Source organism: Pinus tabuliformis, chromosome 5_1, assembly GCF_031772625.1.
Source record: "Pinus tabuliformis cultivar Carrire ecotype Pingquan chromosome 5_1, CPIR1, whole genome shotgun sequence".
NCBI classification, from domain to species: Eukaryota; Viridiplantae; Streptophyta; class Pinopsida; order Pinales; family Pinaceae; genus Pinus; species Pinus tabuliformis.
Genome location: NC_142305.1, coordinates 59,776,186 through 59,802,393, shown reverse-complemented (window position 1 = coordinate 59,802,393; position 26,208 = coordinate 59,776,186).

The following is a 26,208-nucleotide window of genomic DNA, read 5'->3' as shown; positions in this document are numbered from 1 at the left end:
TTCCTTGAACCCCACAATCGACTGTGCCTCATATTTAGGCCTATTGAATTCTTTATTCAGCACAGTCTGGATGTCTTCCACTCCAGCATTTGGGTTATCATTAGAGTACTTAATGTACCAAGTTAGCGCACAATCTTACAGAGCACTAACCAAGGTTGCCTTCTTCATGTGATCATCTGTAACACCCTAATATTCCCATACAGCTTTCACAACGAACCAAAGCTGGTTCAGATCCTCATTTCCCAAGCCTTTAAATAGAGGTAGCTTCATTGAATTTGCCATGCTCAACTGCAGTGGAGGTGGTGGTGGTATGGGTGAAGTCGCAAGTGATGGTGGTGAAGTTGGAGGTGGTGTGGGTGGAGGTGGTAGTCGTGGGAATCCTTGTCTTATTAACTGAATTGTACTTCGTGGAGAAGCCTGCGCTACTCCCTCTTCGTCACCCAATGGAGGTGAAATCAATGGACTATATTCAAGACCCTTTCTCCCTTTGTTCCTGTAAGTCTTTCCGCTTCGTGTAGCTCCGAACATCAAGGTAGCTTCATAACCCATTTTTCCCACAATAACATCTTAATCTAGGTGTTCAACAACTTCAAATACTTACCTCGTAGACCTTTGAAAATGAACCGCTTCGCTTCGCTGTAGCTAACTGAGGTATCGACCACGAATTCAATCACAAATCCTCCTATGATGTAATCGAGCCAATAGTCGACAGTATGGGTAATATTATCCTCAGAGGCTTCCAGTCTTTATACTAGCTTTGGGGTCCAAACAATAGGACTGTCAAGTCTCCACCTTCCTTGGCTATCCGCTCTCTTTGTGATCTACTCGCATAACTCAACTAAAAAGGAGTAGAAAAAAATCTCGTGGATTTCTGTATACAGGTACCTGTCTAGCCACTATTCCTTCATCAGTCCTGGATTTCTGTTCTCCTGCACCACGAATTCATGGATCTTCCTATCCAACCAGTCTTCGATCTCTTTCTTAGTTGGATTCCAGTGATACGACATCACACATCTCTTATGCCGATTCCATTCCTAGTAATGGAACCATTTGTTGGCTGCGTGGGGCATGACCCAGGAATAATGTTAGTTAGCCAAATAAATCCCTACACTACTGACCCTTTGGGAATTAGCTCATGGAGCACGGACCAAAGTCTCACCCAAGGCAGTATGAGGGGATGCTGGAACCAAGTTTCCGCACCCTGATATGGTCGTGATGTCGCCTTATTCCTTCTATTCGTTCTTTCACATAGGTCCCCAAGTTTTAGGGCTCTGTTTGTTCTAGCCTTTTATTCCACTCTTCGTTACCTCCGTGAAGGGCTAAGCTTGTCCTTCAGAGCCCTAACTTGTGGTTTAGGTACTTTTGCATTGCTAGGGCAGCGTATTGTATAGATTCCCAAATTATCTTAAGTGTCTTACTTACCTTATTAAATGGTCATGGTTAGCACCACATAAATAGATATTCTTACTTGCGTTTAATTAACCAGCATAGTTACATAATTCGCGCATCACATAAGCATTACAAATGAAATCCATACACAATATGACAATATGCATTAATAGGAGACAAAGACACAGAACTTGTAGAATGCTTCTCTTTATTGATATCTTCCGATGATTACAGACTCTATCTACCATGCGCACACAATTGCAGGGGTCTGTGCACTCAGCTGTGTACTTCTACCCTAGGCCTCTGCACGCTCATCTACAGAGCCTCTACCTACGCTACAACCTGAAACTTAGACTTCTCTAAAGACTTTCTCCTTATCGCTTAATACTTCTTACTTCTAAAGCTACGTATATCTTACTCACTTAGCTCTTTTTATACAATCCCATGGTCTATGGACCATGGCATGGATAGATCTTTACTGTCGACTTTACACTTTACAAAATAAGGGTGGACAACCCTTTATGACTCATGACACCTTCGCACTCCGCAACCACAAAATGTGGAGACTCTACAACTTTATTACAAAATTTGACCCAAAACATGGGCTTTTAGCCCCAAAACTGTCCTTGGGGTATCCCATTCCCAATAGGAAGCCACTCCTATTCTAAAAGCATCTGATGAAAGGGGCAAAGCTCAAAAAAAAGGAGGCAAAGACAAGACACCCCAAACAACTCCCACTCTTCCTAAACCTCCAAATCATTTTACCCCATGTGCTTTGTGTGATGTTATTGGGCATTCCACCAATAATTTTCTCAAACTTTCCCATATTAAGAAAGTTGTCTTTGATACTTTTCCTAACCCTAACACTCTTGAGGTCCATGTTACCTTACCTGATTCGGCCAAGAATAACAAAACCTTATGCATGAATCACCCTTCGGATTTGTGTGATAAGTATGGACATTATTTCCATCACTATCCCCATTTCAAAGATTTTTGTGATACACTTCATGTGCTTCGTGCGTTAGATTTCACTCATAGTGACTCTACTTCCCTTCTACTTGTGGGTGTTGGCCCCACTACTTCACTAGGATAGGATGTTTCGCAACCAACCATCATGATTCCCTCCTGATGTCAATATGATGGATAGTTTTGCCCCTATTCTCCACCTGTCATCATCCACGGGATCAATCTATTGAGACTCTTTAGGAATTTCCTATTGTGCTTCTTTTGAACCAACTTTGGAAGACACTTTTATCTCATCAATATCCCCTCAAATACATTGTGTATGTGAACCATGTCTCCCATGATGATGATTGGTTCAATCACCCCTTTCTTTGAACCCATGAATTTAAACCAAATCTACCTTGTGGCCATTACAATGCCACTTAATGTTTGGGGATGGGGGCACCCACTTTTGAGAGTCCACAAGAAGAAATTCTCCCCATCCCTCCTAGTGTATTTGGTAGTGTTGATTCTAGTGCCACTATTCTTCCCCATTCTGAAGAACTTATAGACTCCCATATCACACCAGATCACCCTGTGAATGATCCAATTAATAATTCCTACATATTACATCAATAACCCAGTTCTTTTGGCATTGTTATTGTTTAACCCCAGTTTCATCTAAGTGAGCATCTATTCATTATTTCCAAAGCCACTCTTCAGTATGGTGACACCACAATAGTGCGTATAACCATATTATGTACCAAAAATATCCATAACAAGTGTTTATAGTCCACTCTTCTAAATACAATTTGCATGTCCATAACATGTTATAACCATACATACAAAATTGGGGGGCACCTATGCCCCTACATTTACTCACCATCCTCTATAGTATATTGTGTTATTAGGGATGAATTATTGAATCCCTTATTCGAGCACTTGGAACACAATGGCACTCCACAAACTCATCTAGTTAGGGGGCATCATTCCCGCCCAATCAAAACTTCTAGACTCCCATATCACACCAGATCACCCAATGAATGATCCAATTAATAATTCCTACATATTACATCAATAACCTAGTTCTTTTGGCATTGTTGTTGTTCAACCCCAGTGTCATCTAAGTGAGCATCTATTCATTATCTCCAAAGCCACTCTTCAGTATGGTGACACCATATATGACAACCCAAAAATTTAGGCCATTTACCTCATATATGCACTACAACATGAGTTCAACAATCCACCATTTCCTTTCTCGCCCTGCATTCACCCATTATTCCAATAAGAATACAACCATAAAAAACAAATGGTGACACCACAATAGTGTGTATAACCATATTATGTACCAAAAATATCCATAAAAAAGTGTTTAGAGTCCACTCTTCTAAATACATCTTGCATGTCCATAACATGTTATAACCATACATTCAAAACTGGGGGGCACCTATTCCCCTACATTTACTCACCATCCTCTAGAGGATATTGTGTTATTAGGTACGAATTCTTGAATCCCTTATTTGAGCACTTGGAACACAATGGCACTTCACAAACTCATCTAGATAAGGGGCATCATTCTCGCCCAATCAGAACTTCTAGACTCCCATATTACACCAGATCACCCTGTGAATGATCCAATTAATAATTCCTACATATTACATCAATAACCCAGTTGTTTTGGCATTGTTGTTGTTCAACCCTAGTGTCATCTAAGTGAGCATCTATTCATTATCTCCAAGTCACTCTTTGGTATGGTGACACCATATATGAAAACCCAAAAATTTAGGCCATTTACCTCATATATGCACTACCACATGAGATCAACAATCCACCATTTCCTTTCTCCCCTTGCATTCATCCATTATTCTGATAAGAATACAACCATAAAAAACAAATGGCGACACCATAATAGCGTGTATAACCATATTATGTACCAAAAATATCCATAACAGGTGTTTAGAATCCACTCTTATAAATACATCTTGCATGTACATAACATGTTATAACCATACATACAAAATTAGGGAGCAGCTATGCCCCTACATTTAATCACCATCCTCTAGAGGATATTGTGTTATTAGGGACAAATTCTTGAATCCCTTATTCGAGCACTTGGAACACAATGGCGCTCCGCAAACTCATCTAGCTAGGGGGCATCATTCCCACCCAATCAGTCTCCTCCATCGTCATGTGATGGGGGGAATATCTCATGCTTTGGGGCATGATGACCACTAGAAACCTTCTCACTATACCAATATCAGTCTTAGCCTAGACCTCAATGATCTAGGTATGGCCGATTATCCTTTCATTCCTCGGATAGTTTTTCCTATCAGCCTCTCCATCGAGTCATATAAACATCACATATCATAGATGCTTGATACCATATATTCAAATATTCTACTATATGTGATACCACACTTAGCACCTGGTCCTCATGTTTAACTTGGTGGGTGGGGATGATGCTAGACCTTATCTAGTAGTTCATCCCTATATTCCTTTCTTACTAAGATTCTTCACCAGGGACTATCCTTCCAAGAAGCATTAAGGCCATTTTAGACAAGTACGGTTAAGTACCTTAAAGTCACAGATCTAGATTTTGACGGTTGGTTTGTTTGCTATGAGCTTTCCAAGATTTAAGGCCTCCTCCTACTCTCCAAATTTTCCAACAACTCAATGTGCAAATGAATTGAATATGGGGGAAAGAATCCATTTTATAGGAAAAACCCTAGTTTTTGTTTTGACCATTATAAGAAAATTGTAGCTCAGTTTGAAAAAACGTCACCACCATTAGAAACATCTACCGAACTCTATAATGGGTCTCTCTTAATTTTTGGTAATTTAAAACTTCGCCAGGAAGCCAATTTTTCCATGTTGTCTAACTTTGTTGCTTACCAAAACTAAATATCTTTGTATGAGTCACATATACTTTGGCACCACCTTATCTTTGCAGTCATCAGGTGTCGAGTTTCATCATGAGTACCCATTATTTACTCATATTTTATGTTTTCTAGTCCCCTCTGGGCCTCTCCCATCTAGAAGCATCATTGGGTCACCCTTGTTTAGAACATCTAGGATGAGTCACCCTTGCATCCATGGCATATGTTTAGAGTCCCATTCACCCCATTTCACTTACATTTGGCATCCAAATATACTGACCTGTATTTGAAAACGTTGTCTAAGTAATTAACCACCCCCTCTAGAATTGATTCAGTTGCTACCAGGTCAACCGTGCATATTATGCTCTGATAAGGGAAGTATTCATTCCACCACTCATTTTATCCTTCCATAATCATACCTGGTATCAATCTCTTAGTCATACTACTATGATCCTCATGAATTTGTTGAGGAATCCTCATTGCCTCAATTCTAGCAGGCCCTCTTCTGTCAACATTAACACATTTATTCTAGGAGAGTGGTCTAGAGGGCAATGTACCTTGGTTCTAGCCTTCATCATTGTTCGGTGCCTCAAATCAAGCAAAGGGAATCCTCATTTCCCTTTGACTTGGTTGTTTCTTACGTGCTCAACTCCAAATCATTATCACACGATCAAGAATTGTACACTTGATGGTCCAGTGATCCAGCAGATTGTACCAACATTTCCTGGGTCTATGTGAGATGTCCCAGACCTCGTGAGAGGGTGGCCCTTCAAGTAGCCCCCCTTATTCCCAAATGTTAGCAGACCATGATCCAGCCTCAGATGCAACTTTGTAGATTTGACTGGCTTGGTTTTTGCCACTTACAGAGCCCACAACATGCATGTCTCTTTCGAATGATCCATGTAGCTCTTCAGAGCTCTTTCCTATTCAGCAAGGCTTCTTTGGTTGTGTTCTCACCTCACCATGTCAGCCTGGAGGGGGGGAATTATGTCTCATGTACTCAAATCAACATATGTTATTATACATAGTCCCAACCTTTGTTTTCTAGGCACATTATGTATATGGGACTCATTGTGTCATTATATCACTTTCTAGCACACTGATGGCAACATATCATGTACTCTATTTCTAAGACCCACATTGTTGGGCACATCATTATTATTTTTACTCAATTATCTCGGTGGGTATGGGTATGCCTCCCCTACCTCATTTGAGATTATGTACTTAAAATTAAAAGCAAACTTCTATCAGATAAGTAGGTCTCGCCCCCTTCATTCTCAGTCCTTCCTTGCATTACTTCAACTCTCTCTCTCTCTCTCTCTCTCTCTCTCTCTCTCTCTCTCTCTCTCTCTCTCTGAATCTCCTTCGAAATCTCATGAAAGTGCACACTACAATTTATTTCGGTCATAATATTTTCTCCTGATGCCCTTACATTGGGGGGTGATATGTTATCCCCCAAAAAATGTTCACCTAGCAATTTCTTACTAGTCTAATTGAAATGCACCATGTAGGATAAGTTTTACCATGGTAAACCCACTTTCACCATCCGAAATAATTTAGTAAACCATTTTTCTTCAATTATTTCTCATTAAAATCCAAAATCCCCATGAGAATAATTAAACAAATCATTCTTTATTTAATATTCTCTAGAAATAATTATTAAATAATTATTTGATGATTATTTCTTATCACTTTTTACTTAATAACCTTGGAATAAGAGAGTTTAATTGAAAAATAATAAGGTGGGAGTAGGATGGTGATCTCCGTTTACGGAACGGACATGGCCTGAACGGAATGGAGTATTCGGGTACGAGGTACTGCAGCAACCGACACCTAGCCTGCAGCTACCCCTGACAGCCTCTCGGTATACAATCCCGGGTTTTAATATACCTCAACGATTGTTTTCGGTTGGTTTATTTTGTTTTTCACTGCTTAGGGTTTCTCATAGATTTGAGGAGGGGTCGTGCAGCTTTCACCCTCCTCTTCCTTGACGGTTATGAGACTGCTCCTCTCCAAGCTCCCGTATCAGCCTACTCTACCCAAGGTTTACATTTTCGTCTGTCATCGTTCCCATTGCTGTCAGTGTTGGTATTCCGTTGGCCAGCTAGTTTCGAGGTGGTTAGGCTTTTTTTAGTGCAGCTATCATTATGAATGTCAACGAGGTGGATTATTTGGAGGATCGTTTGGAGGAAGGCTCCATCTAGCACTCCATGTTTGCAGCTACAGAAGGTATGTACAATGAAGGCCTCTTTGGTAATTTTGTTGATTTCCCTCAGTCATCTGGTCTTGTTCACTCCGCCTCTGTTTTGTCGGAAGAACCCTCATCTTGGCAACCTTTCTCTGTGCCATCCCCAACTACCCTAGGTTTCCTCTCGGACTGTTTTCACCCTTCCCCAGATATCACGAGTCCTTCTGTGCTGACAGGCCTCATGTCTGCTCCTCTTTCAGAAGCCCCGTCTGAAGCCCCCCTTCCAGTCGGCCCCTCCCATTCTCTGCTCCCTCCATACCCTTGGGTAGCTTCTCCTCTGTCCCCCTCCTCTCTGAAGTTGTCCCAGTTTTTCCCTCAAACCCTAAGCCCCTGTCACACGGAATAAGTCGATCTTGCAGACAATATAGACCTTCCTAGAATCTAAAGAAGGCCTAATGACAAGAAAACCAACCAGACACTATCTTTCTCTAAATATGCTTTGACAAACAATAGCAAACAAGTGCTTTTAGGGCCTACCTTAGGTCCAACGCAAGCTTGTGGATGCCCTCGCTCCTTTGATCCAAACGAGCTCCTTTTTGCAAATCTGCAAACACAAACAAGGCAAACAAATTAAATAGCACCTGAAAAGCCAATTTCATAAAACATATGTAACATGAAAGTCAAGGAGTCCATGAAACAAATAACGTGAGATACTTGTTGAGAAAAATGAGTTTAATTGTATTAATTCAAAAGAAGAAGAACTTTACAACCTTTGCCTTGACGCTGTACAAGCTCCTCCCAGGGTCCAGCAAGAAGTCTCCTCTACTTTGACAAGTTTCACTCACTCCCCAATGAAGCCAAAAATATGTGTGATCTCTCCTCTTAAGCTCAAGTAGGAAGTCTTGATTTCACCAGCATTTACCCTAAAAAATGTTCAGCTTCTAACCTCCTTAGCAACCAGCCCAATGCCTGTATTTATAGTGCAATGGAGGGAGGTTACTAGGTCCTCCTTCAAAGGGATAAAGCCCTCCTTCAAATGGATAGCTCCTCTCATCAAGGGATTAGCTCCTTCTCTTTTGGGATGCATGAACCACCTCAGAGCGAACAATCCACGTCAAAATTCCTTCTAGAAACCTCTAGAATTAACCCAAAGTGAGTTTTTTAAGATAAAACTTGCGCCTTTTGACTTTCACAGGGGTCCGCACCTACACCGTTAGGGACAGAGCGGGAAGGTCCGCAGTTTTTGTACACAGAAGGTGCGAGACCGCAGGTGACCATGAGAGAAAGTGCGGAACCAGAGTTACATTGATTTTTAATGTCTTTCTCTCATTTCCAAAGCTTGATTTGAAGAGCTGAGGTCTGAGCCTTGCTTAGGAGGATAGTACAAGTGATGATAGACCCATACTGACTACAAATAATCATGGTGACAATATTTTTGTGTAACAAATTGCCCCCTAAAGTGCGAAGTTTGTAGTAGATGAGGATTTCTGATCATTTAGGAAGAGTGAAGTACTTTATCATTTCTAGGATCATCTTGTGGAGAGCCCGGTTGGAACCTGTAAAAACATTCAATGCAAGATATATATATGAGATCATATCATCGCTGAGGTAGGCATTCCCATACTCAGATCAAAACTGACTAGAAAACTAACTACTGCTCTGATACAGGAATGATCTTGTAAAACATCACAGGTAAAGACTCATATGGATATAGTATGGACGCAGCCATCTGTTTATGAATAGTCCATTATATAATGAATACAAAATTCCTCGCAGCCTAGATTGTGGAAACGAGATCAAGGGTCTTCATTTCTACTTCCCGAAACAGTACGATTCTATCCATGCGAATGAATGTGTTGATGTCGAACATGGTAGAAACCACTTGATTACCAGTCAATGATGTAAACTGTTAACAAGTGTGAGAGAAAACACCAGTGATGTCAATGGCTCTCAAAGTACCCAGTACAATCCATGAGATGCGAATAAATGTGTTGATGTCGAAAATGTCACGGAATCCTTTGATCGAAAGTCAATGATGTAAACTGTCGTCAAAGGCGAGAAGCCTGCCATTGAGGCATGCAGATCCCAAGGTACTCACGATTCCTAGATCATCTTTCTAGATAATGAGCTAATGTCGATAGAAAACGATCCGTCGTAGGCAAGCCCACAACACGAAATCATAGATCAAGTTGAAGAAATTTAGTTGCAAGGACTAACTCAGGGATGGTCAAGATGGATGACATATATTTTGCAGATGAATGGCTTATTGGCAGTGACCTCTTGAACACATAACGACACGACAGATGGCTTGGTGACAATTGACCCAAAGTTAATACCCAGAAACTGGCTGAAGACTTTCAATGTGGTTTGATCAACTGTTAGGCAAAGGATTTCCCAACCAAGGTGAATGAAAGTCGTGTTCAAGAGTGGTTACAAAGTATGACAAACAGATTCATTTTTCTCTCTTTTCCCCCACCATTTCTGGCAAGTACCTCTTTATTTTTGACAAGCTTGAGGAGGATAACATTTGCTTGATTATAAGCTCATCCTTCAGATGAGTCCAACTTAGTTTAAATTCGAACCCTAAGAAGGAGTGGTTTGTTCCTGTTTGTAATTGAACAGGTCCTTTACTGTGAAATTTTAACGAGTCCAGTATAGGAGAAACTCGGCGTTTTTCAATTTTAGAGAGTCTGAAAAACTTAAGAAGACTCCAGGGTTGACCTTTTTCATAAATTTGTGTCTCCCAAGCCCGAAAAAGTATAAAATAATACTTGAGAGAACCGCTTGATCTTTTACGACCAAGGAGTACTTTTCGTCATTAGTGCGTTTGACCCAAAAAAGTAAAAAAGCGATCAACGACACATCGTTTTATGACCGATATCGAATTTGAAACGAGTTGTCTTAAAAGAGCTGTAAGTAGACCATCTTTTAATTCCGTTTTAACGAGTTTAAAAGAAACACTCGGCAATCTTTTCATGTTTTAGGAGTCAGAAAAGAGCTTAAAGATGACTCTACATGTTTTTTTCGTCGAAAATGATAGATTTCGCCTAAATAATCCTTTATTCTGCACAAAAACAAAAACATTACTCATACCTGTTTGAAATGGATAAAAATGTCGCAAAATACCTTTTCAAAGTGAAACATAAACAAATTTGCAATTTATTTACTCAAAAAACTTATAAAAAGGGCCTTTGTCAATTCATTTTTACCATTTGAGTTTGGGTGAGAAAATAGTGCTTTTGCTAAGAAAACTTCCCGTGAATATTGCGGAAAATCCAACCGTCGGAATCAAACGCCGCCTTCTCCAGGTAATCCACATCATCCCACTCTTCATTTTTGACCATTTAATTTTTTGTTTTAGTCCTTTATTTCATTTTTTGGAGGGTTTTTAGGTGCAAAACCCGCGCGCGGGGGCCCACAGGTTTACCATTGCGGGCCTGCGGACCCCGACTTTTTCTCCATTGGGAAAAAGCTCGGGGTCCACACCTTCCATGTAGAAAAAGTGCGGTCCCAAGCACTGTGTCTAACCTGGAGGGTGCGGTCCCCGTCGCAAGGGTTTTTAACCCAAAAATTCTCAAAAATGGACCACACAAAATATTTCTAGCATTTTAATTTGTCTTTATACTTGATGTAGAGAGTACATCATGCTATATTGGTGTGAACGAGAGCATGAGGATGTGGATGCTGCCACATGGAATCATCAGCCTTCACTTGATGCTTTGAGGGCGTGCGGATTGTATAAATTCTGGGCCATTCCTGGCATCAGGGCTCAGGTGGATTTCTTACAGTGGCTAGTTAACAGATGGAGCATACAGGACTAGTGCTTTTTCATTGGCGGCCACCAGCTTGAAATCGAGCTGGCAGACATATATTTCTTGACTGGTTTGCCTAAGAGAGGCGAAGACTTGACTCTGCATGGGACTAGGCCAGGTGGCCAGTCTGTCGATAGCCTCCAGCTAGAGTACTACAACAACCAGGCTAGAGACAAAGGGATAGACATAAAGACCATATCCCGTCCTGAGCTCATGGTGATTGCGTTCACTATCACCAGACTTTGCGGAGCTGCCGCATTACATATTGCCACCGGATCCCAGATGTGTATGGCAGTTGATTGCTTTCGAGGCACCATCTTCAACTGGTGCGATGCCGTGTTGGCTAATGTGAAAGGACAACTAACCAGGGCCAAGAACGGACGACTAAAAACCTTTGGTTATGGGGCTCTGGTCATGAGTTTTGGCCTGGAGAGGGTTCCTATGCTGATCCCAAGCACCTTACTGTTGGAGCTGGGCTTCCTCGAGAGCCCAAACAGATGCAATGGGTCGCAGTCATGGCCCGTCACCCGGACGAGAGGACAGAGGTTGCTCGATTCAAACCTGAGTATTTCCAATGGTTGGAAAACCAGGTCTTTTCTATTCAGGACTTCCCTTACGCTGGGATAGATTTTTGTGGTGACCCAGACATGGTTCTTCCACCAGGAGAGCAGTGGGACGAGTCAGGTAAAATCCTTTTCAACATTTTTTATTTTAATTTTTTGTTATTTTTTCATTGTCTCAAAACTGATAGTAAAAATTTCAAATGCAGATGTGGGTCCACAGCGACCAGCCGCTCTCCGGCCTTACGAGAGGAGGCAACTAGTTACACCCGCGCCAGCCCCACAGGACGAATCAGGAGAGGTTTTGGCCGAGTTGGAGGGTCATCTCAAGTGCTTGACAGGAGATATTCCTAAGACCACTATAGACGACATTCCTCGTCGACTTCAGCGCTATGTGATTGGGGTCCCAGGACCTTTTAGGAGGTTCCTTTGCAAGGTGGCCCGTGCAGTGGTTTCTTATAGAGATCATCACCAGTGATAGGATGATCACCTATTGTGGGCACATGTGACATTTTTGTTTTTTGTACTTATCATTTTTTCTGATCATAAGGTGTTTTTCAACCTATGATTGAGGACGATGTATTTTTTGACACACTCCTATATATATATATATATATATATATATATATATATATATATATATATATATATATATATATATATATATATATCACTATTACTAGCTTATCTTGTAAATCATGTTATGGAATGGTTTTAAATTTACATGTATGATTATTGCAAATGTCTTGGAATATGCTGATATTCAATGTAATCAAATTCATGTTCCAAGAGACGCACTCTCAAAAATAATCTTAATAACACTGGATTTCTAATGGCATACACTCTATTAAGCTGTAATACAACGAGTTCAGAATCTAACCTCACTATCAAACTCTGAATCCCAAATGAAATAGATTCAGATAATAACTCAATCACTGCACTATACTCGACAATGTTGTTCATTGTTTGACTGAGGCTTACCCCATGCATAGATACTAACTCGTTAGAGGGCGAATAGATAACCCAAGCTGCGGAAGAGATGTTCCGTGTATTACGACAAGCACCATCAGCGAAACCAATGTATGTTTGGAGAGGCACCGACATCTGCAATATCAAGAGTAAAACCAAGATAAGTAGGAATAATGACGAAAAACATTGTCTAAGCTAAGCACACTGTTTAAACTAAAACACACCAGCTAGAAAGAAAAAACTACCCTAACTAAAAATCTCCATACCCATTCTTTTAAGTATAATACTTCTTCAAGTAAAGGCCATTTCTGGGTTTACCCAAAGAGTTCCCGCCAAAGTCTATCAATTCATAAGACCCTTTGGCTATCTTTCGCTTGACAACATAGGGACCATGCCACATAGGAACGAATTTTTCAGCACCTAATTTATCATTAGCTTGATCGTAAACTAAGACTAGATCTCCTTCCGAAAAATTTTGAGGGGTCACATTTCGATCATACTGAGCTTTCATTCGTTTTGCGCGAGTCTCAATTGCCAATGCAGCATCATGTCGATTCTCATCTAATTGAACCAAGTATAACAAATGCTTTTCCTCTTCGAAAGTGGCTGGAAGTAACTCGATGGCCATTTGCAGTGACGACATTTCGCATTCAATGGGTAACACAGCTTCCAAACCATAGACTAGTTGGAAAGGAGTGAACCCTGTTGATGTTTTTACTGAAGTTCAGTATGCCCAAAGTGCTGAAAATAGCATGTTGTGCCAATTTGACCGATGAATCCCAATGATTCGTTGGATCATGATAACTAAAACTTTCTTGATGGATTCAACCAGACCATTCACTTGTGGATAATAAGGGGTTGAACTATCGTGATGTAAACCAAGCTGGCCTGTAAGTTCGGTCATCATAACGTTTCGAAAATGATGCCCATGATCAGTGATTATCGCTTGTGGGACACCAAACCTAGCAATTATATGATTGAACACGAAAATTGCAGCTGTCTTGCCGTCTGCCTCGAATGTAGGCATCGCCTCGGCCCACTTACTAAAATAATCTACCGCAAGGATGATATACGCATGCCCCCTGGCCGAATGAGGGTTACATGTAATAAAATCGATACCCCATTTGGTAAAAGGACCAATGGCAATTATAGGGTGGAGAGGAGCAGGTGGAGCGCGCATCTTACGATAAAAAATTTGGCAGTTGTGGCATTTTCGGACCGCCGTAATACAATCTTTAAATAAATACGGCCAGAAGTAGCCAACGCAATATCTTTTGCGTTGTGGCAAACCCAGACATATGACCACCACACGCTCCAGAGTGACAGTCCTTTAGAACCCTTTCAGCTTCCTCGTGAGTTAAGCAATGTCGAAAAATAGAGTCCGCCCCACGATGATAAAGAGTATCTCCAATAATCCTGAATTGTTGGGACTGGAATCGAATTTTCTGACATTCTGACCTTGAAATTTCTGGCCGAAAGGATTGGGTCTGGAGATAAACGATGATATCCCCATACTGCGGATCTAAAATTCTGATCAGAAACAAGGATTCATCCGCAATGGACTCCTCCGCCACAGTTTTCGTGTCAGCACACGGGAAGTCACACATTAACTCTGCAAAAACTAAAGATTTCTTAGACTTGGATTTCTTGAATTCCAAGTCGAACTCCTGCAGGATAACAATCCATTTAGAGTACTTGCCCCCTAGCAATTGCTTGGTCAAAATGTAGATCATAGGGTTGCAATCCGAAATTACCGTAGTTTTACGTAGTAAAATGTAGTGACGAAAACGTTGGACAACTTGAACGGCTGCCAATGCCAATTTCTCCACATGTGAGTATTTTAGCTCAGGTGGATTTAAAGTTCGACTAAGGTAATATATCACATGTTCAGTTCCTGATTCATCTTCCTGAACTAAGACCATTCTAATGGTGGAATGAGAGGCGGCGAGATACAAGAAGTAATCCTGGTTGTAGTTGGGAGGATGCAACAACGGTGCATGGGTCAACGCGTGTTTGAGTGCATCAAAAGATTTCTGAGCTATCTCATCCCAATAGAAAGGAGTGTTTTGCTTCAACAACCGGGTGAAACCCTTTGTAACCTCGGCGTAGCTAGGAATGAATCATCGTAAAAAGTTTGCTTTCCCTTGCAAACTTTGGAGTTGGCGAAGACTTGAAGGAGGAGGCAATTTGATGATAGCTTCAACCTTCAAGGGATCAACGTGAATGCCGGCTTTCGAAACTACAAACCCCAGCAATCGACCCGTTTCTATACAGAAGACACATTTGTGTGGGTTCAACCGAATACGATAATGCCTACACCTCATAAAGACTGCTCGTAAATGGACGAGGTGATCATCTCGATGTAATGAATGAGTAGGCAAATCATCAAGATACGGTTGCACAATGTGTTTGATGTCATGAAACGCATAAGACATCACCCTTTGAAAAGTTGCTTCAACATTCTTAAGCCCAAAAGGTAATTTGCAATAAGAAAATGTCCCCCATGGACAAATGAAAGCCGTTTTTGGTTGATCGGCAGGTAGAATATTGATTTGATTGTATCCGGAAAAACCGTCCATGAAGGAAAATATTTCGCTACCGGCACAATCATCAATGATTTGATCGATATAGGGAGTTGGGTAATTGTCCTTTGGACAGGCTCGATTAATGTCCCTATAGTCGATGCATATTCTTATTGTTCTCTTCTTTTTGTTAACCAGAACAATATTCGATACCCAATCCGTTAACGGGATCGGATAAATGAAACCTGCTTTCAATAATTTTTCAACTTTTGCTTTAATTGCAGCAGCTTTTCGTGGGTGAATCTAACACAAACGTTGCCAGACGGGTTTAGCGTCCAGTAAGTCTTGATCTCATGAACAACAATCGCATGATCAATTCCTGGCATTTCCTCATAGGACGAGGAAAACACGTCGCGAAATTCTTGAAATAGGGCCTTATATAGTTGAATTTCATCATATGTACACGAGGCACCTATATGAATGTTCTCAACAATTCCGAGCTTAACCGAAATGTCAATAGGAATAGTTCGAGAGATGTTTCCCAAATTTAACTCTGAATCAGGATGTTTCATTGGATTCTGAGGTTCCTTGACATATTCAGTTGTAAAAATTGATGAGAAATCATTTTCAAAATGATCATCCTCAGGTAAAAACGAAGATCTGTGATGGAGATCTTCCCATGGTAAATCATCTACACATAGGATTTCACGAATTTTCTCATCAGAGTGAACAAGTTCGGAAAATGTGATTAAATCCGAGGTTGATGTGAAAACCAATTCCTCACGGAACACATTCATTAATTCATTTTCGGTTGAAGATGGGTCAGAAAACGACTGCACGGCTTCATAGGCAAGTTCATATGGACTCAAAGGCATGGCATTACCAAATGAGTCTATCTCAGATTCAGAAGGGACAATCCAAGGATCGTCATAAATAATGATGTCTGATGTAATCATATGAATGGTTGCAAATGAAGACGATGCGTTGATCGAAGGAAAAGGAAAAGTTCCCAGTAAACCGACATCTTTAACTAGTCCTACTCCAACATCCTTATATGGGATAGTCGTTTTACCATAATGCTGAATAGTCTCCGAAGAGGCTGGGTCGGATGAAAAGTAAGCCAGCTGGTCTATTGTTACGATATTTCCATTGTGTGGAAACTTTATTACTCGAAAGACCGATGAAACGACCGCTGTCATATCGTAAGACCAACTTTGACCCAAGAGAAGGTTGTAATCTAGAGGGGCATCAACCACCTCCACATCTAGACTAACGGTTTTTCCTTCAACCCCTATAGGCAAATCCTGTAGAATGCCAAAAGGATGAAACCCACGGCCATAAAAGGCCTTTAGAATCATCGGGGATTGATTTAGCGAAGGAGATCTCCAACACTGTATCGACATAATACACGTTGAGGCTCCCTCATCAATTACAGTCCGATGAATAGGCCTGTTTTTTACTATCACTAGAATCTAGAAAGCCATTTTATGAGGCAAACGCGGTGTACTATTTTCTAGATCGAAGATTATTAGGTTCGGGTCCTGAACATCAACAGCTCCTATAGCCGACAAAAGTAATTTACGTTGTGCTGGACATGATTGCAGCACTTCCAAAGCCGACATTGTTGAGGGTGAAACAGCTAAATCCTCAACAATGTTATAATTCTGAGCCGCTCTCGCATGTGGATTGAAAGCTGACTTTCGACGTATACCATTGGCAGGCGGTTTGATTACCAAGTCTGGATTAGGTTTCTCGATCTGTAGTGGATCGGAACTGGGAGCTGAGGTTGATGGATTAGAATGAGAAGATTCTGCTTCTTTACCATCAACAAGACTTTTACTACCATAATCTTGCGATCGAGTCACAATCCGAACATGGGACATCATTAGTATGGGTTCTTCATTGGCATTCGAGGATGAACCTATCATCTTACTGTCTTGAGCCAGAAAAGGATCCTTCAAAACAACAGGAGTTTGGGAACCCTTGACAATCTTCGCAACCTCTGCATGATGAGGGAAGTCTCGTGTAAAATGTTCATCGTCACAAATGAGACAAGGATAACGATGTTTGCGCTTTTCATCATTGGATTCTGCCTTTTCAGGTTTCTCCTTTGAACTTTTATCCGTTTTATTCTTCTTCTTTCCTTTCTTCTTCCCACCAGATTTTGATTTGGCTGTAGATGACTCTACAACGTGAATATCGGCAGAAATCTCTGCAGAAGAATCTCCTGTTGGGGAATCAGGTAAGGTTATGATAGGGGAATAATTCTTGGAAGACTTCTTCTTACTTTTAGTGTTAACTGTGCCAATCATACCATCGGCGGCATGAGATCCCAAAGGAGCTGCAGTGATTTGATTTTGCTTGGGAAGATCGGGGATTTTTTCATGTAACGTACCCGACTGAGTATAGACCAAGTCAAGGTACTGTGCTTGAGCAATGACTTGCTCCTCAGTAACAACTCTGGCTTTAGCAACATCTTTAGTAATCTTTGGCAACAAAGATTTTACAAACCACTCAGCCAAGATCTGATCCAGAATAAATACCTTCACTAAACGTCATCGACGTCTCCACTCATGAATATGATCTGAAATATAAGTGGATGTCGATTGTTTTAGCGAAGTTGACAATTCCGTGCCATTGTCATATCGGACTGGCAACTGAAAATGAGTTAAAAACGAGGTGGCTAACTGAATAAAATTATAAAAAGTGTGTCGCGGTAACTCAATGTACCACTTGGCTGCGAGACCAATTAGAGTGCGCTAGAAAAGTCTACGACGGATTGAATCATCTATAATGGAGTTAGACGCACACCAGAGGTGGTAAGTCATCACATGGTTCGACGGGTCCTCTCCTGATTTACCTTCAAACTTGGGAATGTCACTGGGCAACTTATTCGGCATTGGCGGCCAAAACGGAAGATAATTAATGGGATCGTTCGTTAGGCGTGACAAGTCAGGTAAGTCCAAAGTTGCGATAAATGGTAACTACCAATTAGGATCCCTAAAACTCTAGGTCATGAGACCAACCCCAGGAGGAGGATATCCAGGATAACTAGGAATAGGAATGGCATTCGGGATATTGTATCCTCCTGGAAAACCAGGATTAACCGGACCGTACTGGGGTTGTTGAGGTTGTTGATAAGTGTACCCAGGGTACGGTTGATACTGATAAACTCGCTGTTTCACAGCAGGTCCGAATTGGTACTGTCCCTGGTACAGTTGATAAGTGAATTGTGGTTGACTTGTGACAACCGTACTTAAACCAGGTTGTCCTACAGGCATCTGAACCGAAGTTTGAATCGTAGATCCAGACGGTGGTAAAGATATCTGATGAGTAGATACAAGAACAGTAGAAATCGGAGCTGTCGATACTCCAGAAGTAGGTGGGGTAGATTGAACAAATGTTGCGGCAGTTGTAGCAGTCGTTTGAGGCAGAGTATGAGGCGTACTAGGCCTAGGCTAAGAAACTACCAAAGGTACAGAAGTTTGAATGTTAGACTGGACTGGTTGCTGGGCTGAACCAGAAACTAAGGGTTGTCTAGTTTGAGATGACAACTGTACACTTGGCTGCAACACCTGTTGAGTTTGTGATGGATCCCACACTATATTCATTCCGGGGTACTGACCCATAACAGGTTGAGAATATTGAGGACCATAACCGGGTTGAGGGTAGGATTGATAATTGAAAGGTACATTTCTCGTTCCTTGAACTTACGTTTGACCTTGGGGTGGTTGGAAACCTTGGTTCGAGTACTGACCTTGGGATTGATACCCTTGAGGCACATACTGATACTAGGGTTGACCTTGAGGTATAAATTGATACTAGGGTTGACCTTGGGGTACATATTGAGTCTGGGGTTGACCATGAGGAACGTACTGTCCCATAGGTATGTATTGTCCTTGAGGTTGCCCCCTAGATGCAAATTGTGTACCTTGAGGTTGCCCCCCAGGCGTTAATTGAGGCTGCCCCCCAGGCAGTAACTGGCCACCTTGAGGTTGAGGATTGGGAATAGAACCTGACATCATAATAATGTCTTCTACGCTCAACGGCTTAGTACCATTGTTTCCAGTTAATAACCCTTGCTCAATGGGTTGAGGAGATGCTCTTGAAAAAGTACCAGAAAGTGACTGATACCCGGAGGGAACAGAAGGACCGCCGTACAAAAAATATTCTGGCGATTGAGTAAACATGGATGACTATCCTGCCATATTGACAGGAGTATAAAAACCTCTAGGTGTTGGGTGATAAGGAGCACGAGGTGGTGAAAAACTTAACCCTGAGTTTTCTAGAAAATTAGTCAAAGAAAGATACCAAGAACTACTCCTAGGTGGACTGTAAAAAATTGATTCATGCTCCCTTAGTTCAATAACAGGTTGATTTTCAGGGATAGGGATGCCTACTTCTTCTTCCGGAGCAAGTTCTTCAATAGCAATAAGTCCAGAAGGAAGATCTTGGGTGATTACGCTTTCTACCCTAGGTGAACCAGGACCACTAGAAGTTGGAGAAACAAACCCCGATGTCAGAGTAGCAGCAAATTCACTTTCAGGCTCGAATATTTCGGGTTCTTCGCCTATATCACTAGTAGATGAAAAGCTACCAGCGATTTCGGAGACAGACACTGACTGTGGATTATACACTGCTACTAAAGGTTGAAAATCAGGATGTACTATCAAAGAAGATTCTCCTTCCTCAAGTGACCCAACTCTACTATCTCTAGGAATTAAGAGGACTTTCAAGCCTTTGAGCTGGCTCAGTACTTCCTCAAGAGGTTGGCCCCGAAGTCTACGGGACTTCCTTAGTAACTCAGCCACGTTTACAAACTCAGGAGACTGGCCCCGAAGTCTACGGGACTGTCTTGGTAATTCAGCCACAGTTAAAAACTTTTAACTACTTCACACGCAAACAAAGTAAAATCTCAATGAAAAGTACCTAAAGTCTCTAAAGAACCAAACAAATTTGAATCACACGCCTAAAGAATCTAGGAGATCAAACACACACAAACAGTAACTTTCCGAACTGAAAACACTAGTTGGTGATGAAATCCAACATCGCAGAGTTCAATACAGAAATGGCGGTTGGAACAATTACCCCGGTAACTTGCTTAATGAATAGAATGGCACAAGTTTCTCCACTTAACCGTCTCGAGTGAAGAGAACCCCCCAGAAAATCCGAGTGAGTCTAGCCGACGTCTGCTCCAGGTACAGTGGGATCTTCCCACCACTGTCACCTCAGGAAGAGTCCTAAAGAATATGGCCACTAAGGTTACCAACTGAGACAAATATACCTGGGGGAACAGTCTACGATCCGATACGCACGCAAGGGCAGAGTAGCAAGTTCAATCCCCTTGAAGGCTCCTTGACATAATCCAAGGTTTACCAACAAGTGACCCCAGGCTCCTCGACAATGGTTAATCCGAGGTTTACCGTTTTTAATACATGAATATCTGTCGTCGTTCCCAATGAGGAAGGATTGATTCCCACACTGGTTCAGACACGATCTCGTGCTTCTCATTTAAGAGGAGCTTTCCCAGAGCATAAATGCAACAATTGGATTTCTTCCCTACCACAAGATACAGCTACTTGTTTGTTTTTACTGTCTTGGAGAGTTAATTACTCTCCTACTCCAAGACACTAGCCTAAGCTAAGTTGGTGTATCAGAGCCCTAGAAATAAAAATGTTACTAGGTGAATTTTACTTTAAGCGTTAATTTTAGTGGTTTTTGTTTAAGTCCAAAGATGCGGAGATGAAACTCGTGGTATGAAGACTCGACTCAAAATCACTAAAAATGCACCTAAGATGATTCAAACAATCTTTTCCTTTTCGATGAACTTCTAAACTAAGAAAGAGTTTGAGAATGCAAATATTTTGTAAACACAAATATTTCTCAATTAAAAAAATTAAAAGAAGAGCTTTTCCTTTCCAAAGCACTCATAAACGAGATAACTAGTTATTTCACAAAAATTTCCCTTTTTCGTTTCAAAGCACTCAATCACTACAAAAACAAACTTTTTTCCAAAAGAGATTTTTATATTTTTTAATAAAACACTCAAAACTAATGCAAATGACTAACTTTGAGATCTACAAACTATAAAAACCTATTTGAAGTCAAAGCCTACTAAAAGTCTTTTTTAAGGATGTTTTACTCAGCTAGATGCAAGCTAAGGACTAATTTATGCAGAATCACAAATCAGTCAAGAACAACCAATTTCGTTTTCCTTTTGAAAATGAAAATCCAAACTCTTAAACACAAGTTTTTCAAAGTTTTGTAAAGAGAAAATTCAAAGCGGATTCCTCAAACAAGGGGAGATTTCATCAATAGTCAGACTCATAAGAAGGCTGGTAGACACTAAGGTGATCTGAAGTCCCTACAGCTTCTAAGCTCAGAGCCACTACACAACCACAATGAAAAACAAACCCAACAAGCAAAACTCCTAGGAATTTCACCTAAAACCCTAACACTAACAAAATCAATCCAAGGAAAGCTTCTGACAAGTTATGTGCAGGTCTGGGCAGTGGATAACAATTTCTAAACACAAACTAAGTTGACTAACAGAGGAAATCTTAGGGTTTTCAAAATTTTGACAGGGTCCGCAGGCCCACAGTTGGCACAGGTGTGGTCCCGCTCTGTGCTAAAAGCCAAGCTGTGGGTAGGTATGCACTGTGTCAAATGGCTAGGGTGCGGTCCTCTCCCAAAGCTATGAAAAACGAAAAATAACCCTAGATCTACAAAATCTACCCAATTTTACACACAACAAGCCAAAAACAGAAACAAAAATAGAGTTTCTCACGTCAAAGTAAAACAAGGAAAACAATCAAGTCCCCAGTGGAGTCACCATTTTGTCACACGGAATAAGTCGATCTTGCGGACAAGATATACCTTCCTAGAATCTAAATAAGACCTAATGAAAAGCAAACCAACCAGACACTATCTTTCTCTAAATATGCTTTGACAAACAATAGCAAACAAGTGTTTTTAGGGCCTACCTTAGGTCCAATGCATGCTTGTGGATGCCCTCGCTCCTTTGATCCAAATGAGCTCCTTTTCGCGAATCTACAAACACAAACGGCACCTAAAAAGCCAATTGCATAAAACATATTTAACATGAAAGTCAATGAGTCCATGAAACAAATAACATGAGATACTTGTTGAGAAAAATGAGTTTGATTGTATTAATTCAAAGGAGAAGAACTTTACAACCTTTGCCTTGACGCTGTACAAGCTCCTCCCAGGGTACAGCAAGAAGTCTCCTCTACTTTGACAAGTTTCACTCACTCCCCAATGAAGCCAAAAAGATGTGTGATCTCTCCTCTTAAGCTCAACTAGGAAGTCTTGATTTCACCAGCATTTACCCTCAAAAATGTTCAGCTTCTAACCTCCTTAGCAACCAGCCCAATGCATGTATTTATAGTGCAATGGAGGGAGGTTACTAGGTCCTCCTTCAAATGGATAAAGCCCTCCTTCAAAGGGATAGCTCCTCTCATCAAGGGATTGGTTCCTTCTCTTTTGGGATGCATGAACCACCTCGGAGCGAACAATCCACGTCAAAATTCCTTCTAGAAACCTCTAGAATTAACCCAAAGTGAGTTTTTTAAGATAAAACTTGCGCCTTTTGACTTTCACCGGGGTCCGCACCTACACCGTTAGGGACAGAGTGGGCAGGTCCGTAGTTTTTGTACACAGAAGATGCGGGACCGCAGGTGACCATGAGAGAAAGTGCGGAACTAGAGTTACATTGATTTTTAATGTCTTTCTCTCATTTCCAAAGCTTGATTTGAAGAGCCGAGGTCTGAGACTTGCTTAGGAGGACAATACAAGTGATGATAGACCCATACTGACTGCAAATAATCATGGTGACGATATTTTTGTGTAACAGCCCCCCTAAAGTTTCGGAAGAAGTGAGGGTTTCTGCAAACCCTAGCCATCCACCCTCCCGTCCCCTGAAGAAACAACGGTGTTTTAAATCCTGGGTTGCAGACGTTATACTTCGGCTAGAGGAGGATATACAGTGGGGGGACACGATGGATTATGCCGACAGAGTCCTGGTTGGACGTATTAGAGGGAGAAACTATTCAGCAGCCAGGCTGAAGTCATGGGCCATGGAGATCTAGGGGTAGCACTTAGCTGATATCCCCTTCATCCAGACCTTCATTCGCGGATGGTTTGCTTTACAATTTGCAAGGGCCAACCATACAAGCTGGGTTCTCTCATCATTTTGGCACTTTGAGAATGCGCCTGTGCTCCTCAAGCACTGGACGCCACTCTTCAACCTAGAAACTGAGAAAATTGGGGTCGAGCCGGTCTGGGTAAGGCTCCCGGGCTTGCCACTACAGTACTAGTCAGAGGACATTTTTTGGAAAATTGGGAATTCTCTGGGTACTTTCATGGATTTTGACAAGTCTTTTCAGACCACGGGAATGATGGCCTATGCAAGAATCCTTGTACACTTGGATACCAGAGGAGGTCTTCAGGAATTCATCACTATACAGTGGAGATCCTTCTCGCGAAAACAACCGCTGGACTACGAAGGTATCCCCTATCGCTGCAGAAGGTGTCACCAGGTGGGTCATCTTTACAAGGCTTGCCCCCTCCTAAAGAAGCATAACCAGGCCACCCAAGAACAGGAACAGGTATTGCCAGCTGAACAGCCTCCTCCTCAGGTAGTTGAGACCTAGACGGTGGAGCGGATCAAGACATCAGATACAGTTGAAGCGTTGCTTGCACGAGCTCAGAAGAAGAGAGGCAAAAACACTATTCGGCCTCCCTCCCCACCTCTGACACGCTCTAGGGCTACAAAGGGTGATGTCTTCTCTTCGGGTATGTCTTTTTTCTCTAATGTCTCAGCATCTCATATTTCTGCATCTTTTTTATCGCTCTCTTCCCAGTTGCCTCCTTAGGTTTTGGTTCCCCCTCCCCCTCTCCCTTCTGGCCCTATTCTGGGCCCTCGGATTTCCCCCCTCCCCTATCAGGCAGGACAATCCTATATGTCCTACTCCCTTCCGGTGCCTCTTCCTATTTACACCTCTTGCTCCCTCTCCTCTATCCCGATCCCTTCTCTTCCTCCACCCTCCCCCTCGATTAACTCTACCCCGAGGTACACTACCCGATCCAAAACCAAGGAGAGAGAGCTGGATGCTGTCAGCCTAGATGTGGTATCCCCCCTGGTTTCTCCCAGATCAAGGAAGGGTAGACCTTCTAACCTAAATAAGGCGATTGCACAAGCTAGAAAAGAAGTTGTCCAAGGAAAACAGAAGACCATTGAAAGGGTTCTTAGAGCAAAGGATACCCTCCCCCCTCCCCCTCCATAAAGCTTCTATCTTTCAATTGCAGAGGGTTGGCTAGCCCTGAGAAAAATTTACCCCTGAAGTGACTATTTCTGTCTGAACTGGTCGATGTGATTTTCTTACAAGAAACCCTTTGTATGGAAAATTTGATCATTCCCCTTATGCAATCTTGGTTACTGGACTGGACCTTCCATGCTCTGGATGCCTCGGGGTGATCTGGGGGGGTCGCTATAGGTTTCAGGAACAGGACAATTGATATAAGGAACATCTTGGGGGGTGGTGGATTCATTGGAGCTGATATCTTTTCCAAGGATTTGGAGGATGAAATAAGGGTTATCAATGTCTATGGCCCCTGTCAGAACAGAGAGGCTTTTTGGAGAAGGCTTCTCAGCAACTCTCTCTTTCAAGCAAACAATGTTATCCTAGGCGGGGACCTGAACTTCTCTTTGGGCTTTATGGAATCATGGGGCCATATGGCTCAGATAGACCCGCTATCTGAGGTCTTTGTGCATATGCTAGAGGATCATCAATGGATTGACATCCCTTCAGCTAAGATCCAGCATACCTAGAAAAACAACCGCACTGGAAGTCAAAGTCTGGCTAGGAGACTGGACCGATTCCTTATTAAGGAGGCCCTCTATGCCCAACGCTCCCGCTCCAGACAATGGGTGGGCAATGGAGGAATCTCAGACCATCGGCCTATTTTTATGGAATTAGAAGATAGCTCCCACAAGATCACAACTCCTTTCAAATTCAATTCAACCTGGCTGAGGGACCCCTCCTACATTAAGCTGGTCACCGATTTCTGGCAATCCCATCCGATCTCAGAGGAGGTGGACCCTACAAAATGTTTTGTCAGAAATCTCAAGGAACTCAAGGGCTTGTCTAGAGAATGGGCGCATAAGAAGAGGGACAGGAGGAAATTAACTTAAATCAAGCAGAATAGGCCATCTCAGATATTGAAGAACAATTGGAGGGTACTTTTACCTCACAGGAGCAGAAAGAGCATAACACTCTTCTAATAAAACAGAGATCCCAAATTCTTAAGGACAGAGCAGAAAGTTGGTGACTTAGGAGTAGAGCGATCTGGCTAAAAGAGGGAGATGAAAACACAAAGTTTTACCATCACTTTTCTAATGGGTGAAAGTCTATTAATACCATTTGGGAGCTCCAGAATGATCAGGGACAAATGGTTAAAACCTCTAGAGAGCTGGCATCCTTAGCCAGCTCACACTTCAAAAGTATATACTCGGCCCCTGGAGAAGCCAACATTCTGGAGATCATGCATATAGCAGAACTCTTCCCTCGGTTTGTAGAGTTGGAGGAAGCGGAAGAACTATCCAAGGAGGTAACATTGGGAGAATTAGAAGCCACCATCAAAGGTTTTCAAAAAGATAAGAGCCCAAGACCTGATGGCTGGACTATAGAATTCTACCTTGCTTTTTTTGAAATCCTGGGGAATGATCTGCTCAAGGTGGTGGAGCATTGCCACCTCTCTGGAAGGATGTCTCTGGCTATCAAGTCTACTTTCATCGTGCTCATCCCCAAATCTGACAAGCCCTCCTCTTTTAATGAGTTCCACCCCATCTCGCTGTGCAACTGCCTTTATAAGATAATGGCCAAAATCATAGCTAATAGGCTCAAGCCCATCCTCTCGATGCATATCTCC